The following is a 6,959-nucleotide window of genomic DNA, read 5'->3' on the forward strand; positions in this document are numbered from 1 at the left end:
TAAAATAGCCACATCCCTTTTTTCCTATCTCTCAGGACTTACCACTTACATCTCCCATATTTCTTCAGACATTCACATCTAGAAGAATAAGAGAAGTGGCACGTGACAAACTGTATCTTAACCCAGTGGTCCCCAACCTCTTTGGCATCAGTGACTGGTTTCATGGAAGACAAAGTTTTCACAGTGCAGGGAAGGCACATGGGGGATGGTTTCAGGATGATTCAAGTGCATTAAATTTATTGTACAGGCAAACCTCTCTGCTAATGATAATCTGTATTTGCAGCCGCTCTCCCATGCTAGCATCACTGCCTCGGATCCATCTCAAGATTATCAGTCATTAGATTCTCATAAGGAGCACGAAACCTATGAGAATCTAATAGGTTTATACTAAGGTTCACAGTTTCCTATGAGAATTTAATGCCATTGCTGATAGGACAGGAAGTGGAGCTCAGGCAGTGATGCAAACGATGGGGCGTGGCTGTGAATACAGAAAAAAGCTTTGCTTGCTGGCCCACTGCTCACCTCCTGCTGTGGGGCTTAGTTCCTAACAGGCCACAGACCAGTATGGGGGTTTACACTGTAGTCTTAACCTATACAGGTTAATTATAAATCACAGCTCTTTGAGCCCCTGTGTACCGTATAGGGGCAGTAGGCAGGGGCTCAAAGAGCTGTGGTTTATAATTAATCATGCATAGGAGTTGGCTAAAAAAAGAAAAACAAGTCATTGTGTCTTTTCTTCCTACTAATGAGAGGATGGCCAATTTGGAAACCACATCCTACCTCAATAAAATATAGCCAAACTAAATCCATTTTGATTAGGAATAGAAACAATGTTGAGACAGCACAGCAACTAGATTTTTAGTATGAGATTTGAGAAAGCTACACAGCCTCTTCCAACCCCCATAATATGCTGAAATAAAAAAGAAAAAAAAAAAGAGAGAGAGATGAAGATAAGGATACAATAGATGTACCATATGTTGCCAAATTAGACTGTAGAATCTCTTTCCTTTAAGAAGAATTAAGAAAGATAAAACAAACAAATCTTCTACATACACATGTATAAATAATAGTGAACCTAAAAATATTCCTCAAGAAAAGAACATAGAAATATTACTATAAAAGGGAAATTATATATCTAAATAATATTTAAATGAAAAATAAAGTAGAAAGTCTAGAGAAGACTTTAAAACTTGCATTTTAGCTAGTGAAGAGTTGAATTGGCACTATAGAATATTAGTCAACTGACATAGACATAAACCATGAGAAGATTTTTAAGAACACAAAGGACAAAAAAGGACAAATACATAAAAAGCATATCATGCATATAAACATTATAGGTATAAAGATTAGAATCTAACCTACAATAATACATATTTCTGGATTGTAAACTTAGTAATACACAGAAGAAATAATAATTCCTATTCTGGGAGTGCAGAAAGATGGAATTCTACACCTCAAATATAATTCAGTGTGTTTCAGAAAAAAAATTATAGTCCTCCAAACAGAAAAATTAATTTAAAAAACCAGTGGAACAAATTGAGACTGGCTTAAATTTCTTTGTAAATTATATAATATAAAGTCAATTAAGAAATATCTAAAAGTTTTGAGGGGAATTTTTGCAAAACTCTAGTTATAAAAAGACACAATTTTTTTTTTTTGAAATTTGAAGACAAAATAAGATGCTTGTAGGTATGCAAGTGTTCTGGAACACATACAAAATTACTGTTACTAAAAGGTTCAATCCCAAAATAGAAGAAATAAAAAAATCAAGCATTTAGAAACTATAAGACTATAACAAAAAAGAAAGAATGATAAGCTTAATTATATACACAGAATATGTATGACATTATTTACCATCAGTGACCCTAACCTGGCACATCTAGAAATCTAGGCCATGACTAATCAGAAAAATGAATTATTTCAAATAGACTGCATTATAGCATAGAAAAATTTAAACAATATCATTGTTTCACACTATAGAAGTGAGTAAAAATAATTATGTTATGTGGGCTATATAATCATTTGTTGAGTACATACTAGGTACTTGGCACGGTGATAGATGGTTTAAGTATTTTTACATAAATATGTAAAATTGCCCTGCAAAGGCAATATTGCTACGCTCTTTCACATTGCTTGGATAGCTATGTCATTTACATATCTCAAGATAGATGAAAGGGTTAATCTAGGTCAAAGTCCAGTTATTTCCTGGGCTGAAAGTCACAACAAAATATAGATGACTCTAAATTGCTCTCTTCACCACGTCACACTCCTTCATACTACTGAAAAATACTCATATATATAAAATCTCTTCTACAAGTAGTTTTTAATTTTATGGAGACATGTCTATGTTTTGTTAGTAAATATAAAAGCATGATACAAAAGTATAGGACATATGATTTCATTTATGCATAAATGTATCTAGAAAAATGGTTGCAAAGGAATATGCCAAAGTATTATTAGCCCCTGGATGATTTTCTTTCTATGCTTTTGAAATTTTCTGTAAATGCACATGAAATGCTTTTGTAATCAAAGGAAAATTAAAGATTATTTCATATTTACAATTGTTAAAGGAGTGTGACGATCTCTATTGTCATATTTTTATATGAATTATAAAAATCTCTACAGTTTATTTTTATCATTAAGATCTTATTAATAAGATTTGATATCATTAAGATCTTATTTTTAATGTAAATCAAATCCTAAGCCCCATTAACATTTATTTTCTATTTTAAAGATGGATTGCCTCTTTCCAATTTTTTACAATAGCATCTGTTATATTTATAATTAGAAAAAAGGATACATCTTTTATTAAGATTATTTACATAGAACAAAATTCATACATTTTAAGTGTATAGTTTAATGAATTTTAACAAATGTATACACCTGTATAAATGCAGTCGAATCACGGTCATTTCCATCATCTCAGAAACCTTCTTTGTAGCCTATTCCAGGCAATGTGAAAATGTTTGGCATTTTTTTAATAAACACATATGTAACTTTTAAAGTAGTAGGTATAAACAATATAAAGCATATGCAGTCGTTATTTAATGAATACATCCATATTACATTACTGCAAACTCCAACAAAGCAGCGTCCTTGTGAATTTTGTTCATTGTCATCTTCCCAGGACATAGTTGGAGCCCATAATATCTGTATTGAATATTTAAATGCATATTGTAGAGTAGGCACTGTACTATTATTCTTTAATGGCTTCATTTTAATTTTCATTATTTATAAATGCATGCTTCCATGAATATTTACAAATAAAAATAAATGGAGAAAATACATGTTTTTAATAAGTAGAAAGTGTTTGAAAATATATAAAAGTATAAAGAACAAAAATCCTGATAGTTTTCTTATACCATTCTCAAATGATCACTCCTGGGTACTCAATATTATTAGTCTGGTGTGTTCTTTTCATTTTTTTCTTTGCTCTTACAATCATATAACACATCAAAATCAAGTAAAATGATTAATATTTACTAATAACCTGTTATAAGCCAGACTTTGTTCTAAGATTTTGGAATAGAGTAGCAAAAAAATATATAAAACTCCATATTCTCATAGCTTATATTTTAGCTGAAAGAGACAAATTATACAGGATGTTAGATAATGAAGAGTGCCAAAGAATTACAGAGAAAAATAAATCAGCCAAGAAAGATAGGCATGGCAGGGATGGGAGAAAGATGGCTATTTTAAATAGAAATTAAGAATGGCCTTGTTGAGACAACTTGTGAGCAAAGATATAAAGGAGTTCAGGAGTGAGGTAGTCAAATATTAATATTTTGGGGAAAAGAACTCAGAGAACAAAAAGTCACTACTTTACATGGAATGAGTTTGATCTTTTGGTTCTTGCCTTTAACTCTGTTAGGCAGCCCCACAACAGCATTTAGTTGAGGGCTAATTTTCTGCACTACTAAGGCAAGACATTAATTGATACCCCATGAATTATGAGGTTTTCCATTTTTCTTATTAAAAGAGGCATTATTCCCAAACCTTTGTGAGCTCTGCACACTGCTCCCTCTAATCATTTTGAGCAGCTCTTTTACTGGCCTCAGGTAGTTTCTTTATATCCATGCACTGATTGGTATTCAACTGGACTCTCGGGGGCTCTCTGAAGTTTTCTAGAATTTTCTCTCATTACAGCTACCTCTTCTGTATCTCTACGCTACAAGCTCTAGCACCTTGGATTCCCAGATTTTCAGCTCCATCTCCTTCATTTAGAAAGACTGTGAAGTTCTGTTTGGGTTTTTCTTCCCTGTGCAAGAAGAGTCTGGAAACTTTCTACAGATGGTAAACTGGGCTAATCATATGGCTTAGCTCATCTGGTCTTCTCTCAAGGATCACTATTCATCGTTATTTGTTGCGTAATGTCTTGCTTATCACTACCTGACATCTAGTTTATTTAGTTAAATGTTTATGGATTTCTTGTCTGTCTCTTCCCACTAAGATGTAAAATTCACAGTGAAAGACACCTTTTAATTCTTATGTAACAATACGTTCCTTTTTCTAGAATAGTGTTTGGCACATGAAGATACTTTTAAAATTATTTGTTGAGAGAGGAGTAAATAAATAAAAATTTATCAAAGTATTTTTCCTATGTGGTCTGGTCTTTCTGTCTATTGCAGATCACTTGAAAGAGTTGAATGAAAATAATTTGCAATATCTTGTCTTCTATAATTATCCCAGGAAATTGGATTTACCATTAAATAACCTGATTAAATATATATTTATATCATTATTATATATATTATATCATTTTATTATGTCTAATCCAAAAAGTAGATTAAAATGCAAAAGATCAGAAGAAAATTATTTTTCTGGAGTGATTACAAGTTTATAAAGCACTTAGGCTGATTCCATATCTCTGCAACTGTGAATTGTGCTATGATAAATGTTTGGGTACAAGTGTCTTTTTTATAAAATGACTTATTTTCCTTTGGGTAGCTACCCAGTAGTGGGATTACTGGATCGAATGGCAGGGCTACTTGTAGTTTTTGAGAAATTTCCATGAGTGGATAAAGAAAAGTTGGTATACATATACAACGGAGTATTACTCAACCATGAAAAGGACTGAAATAATGTCTTTTCCAGCAACTTGGATGGAACTAGAGACCATTATCCTAAGTGAAGTATCTCAGGAATGAAAAAACAAATAACACATGTTCTCACTTATAAGTGGTAGGTAAAAGAGGGGTATATATGGCCATAAAGAGGTGTAATGGATATTGGAAACTAAGAAGCAAGAGGAGGAGAGGGGCATGAAGGATTAAAAATCTACCTCTTGGGTGCAATGCACACTACTCTAGTGATGGATACACTAAAAACCCTGACTTTAGCATTACACAATTCATCCATGTAACAAAAACATTTGTATCCCATAAATCTATTGAAATTTAAAAAAAATATAAAGCAAAACTCTTTTGAAGAAAAATAGAAACATATCAAGTGGGGGAAACTCATAATTACATGAAAAAAGAAAAGCAATAGAGTTTTAAAATTAATTATCAGTACATAAAATAATAATAGCTTGGGTAAAAATGGCAGACTATTTAACATGAAATCTATCTTCTTAACAAATTTTAAGTGTGCAATACCTTATTGTTAACTATAGGCAATGTATTATATAACAGATATCTAGAACTTATTAATCGTGTGTAACTGTAACTTTATATTCATTGAATAACAACTCCTCATATCCCTCTTCCCTCATCCCCTGGCAAAAGCCATTCTATTTTCTTTTTCTATTAGTTTTATTATTTTAGATACCTCATATAAGTGGAATCATGCAGTGTTTGCCCTGTCATTGACTTATTTAACTTAGCATAATGGCTTCCAGTTCCATCCATGTTGGAAATGGTAAAATTTTCTTCTTTTCTTAAGGCTGCATAACATTCTATTGTATGTACGTACCATGATTTGTTTATTCATCTACTGATGAATATTTGGGTTGATTCCATATCTTGGCTATTTTGAATGATGCTGCAATGAGTACAAGAGTGCAGATATCACTTCAAGATCCTTATTTCAATTCTCTTAGATATATACCCTGGAGTGGGAGGGTATGATCATATTGTAATTCTATTATTAATTTTTTCTAGGAAATTCTATACTGTTTTCCAAAGGATTGAACCATTTTACATTCACATCAACAGTGTACAAATTTCTCCAAATTCTTGCCAACAGTTATTATCATCATTATTTTTTATAATAGCAATCTTAACAGGTATGAGGTGATATCTCACCATAGTTTGATTTGCATGCCCCTGATGACTGGTAATGTTTATTACATTTTTATGTACCTGTTGGCCATTTGAATGTCCTCCTTGGAAAAGTGTCTTTGCAGATTCTTTCCCCATTTTTAAGAAAGTTAATATTTATGTATTTTGCTATTCAGTTGCAGGAGTTCCTGATATAATATCCATTATCAGGTAAGTGATTGGCAAATATTTTCTTTCATACCCTGTGTTCCCTTCTCATTCTGTTGAATGTTTTGTTGTGTAGAAACTTTTTAGATTGATATAGTCTATATTTGTTTTGTTGCCTGCGCTTTTGATGTCATATCCATGAAATCATTGGCAAGACCAGTGTCATGAAGGTTGTCACCTATGCTTCCTCCAAGGAGCTGTATAGTTTAAGCCTTACTTTTGTCTTTAATCTACTTTGAGTTGATTTTTTGTGTATAGTGTTAAATGCACATTTTCATTGTTTTTCATGTAGATATCCAGTTTTTTCATCACCATTTATTGAAGGGACTATCCTTTCCCCATTGTGTCTTCTTGGTGCCCTTTTCAAAGATCAGTTGACCATATATGCCTAGCTTAATTCCTGGGCTTTTTACTCTGTTCCACTGGTCTGTAAGTCTGCTTTTATTCCTGTACCATACTGTTTTAATTACTGTAACTTTGTAATATATTATGAAATCATAAGAAGTGTGATGCCTGTAACTTTGTTCTTTT

Source organism: Lemur catta, chromosome 6 (assembly GCF_020740605.2).
Source record: "Lemur catta isolate mLemCat1 chromosome 6, mLemCat1.pri, whole genome shotgun sequence".
Classification (NCBI taxonomy): domain Eukaryota; kingdom Metazoa; phylum Chordata; class Mammalia; order Primates; family Lemuridae; genus Lemur; species Lemur catta.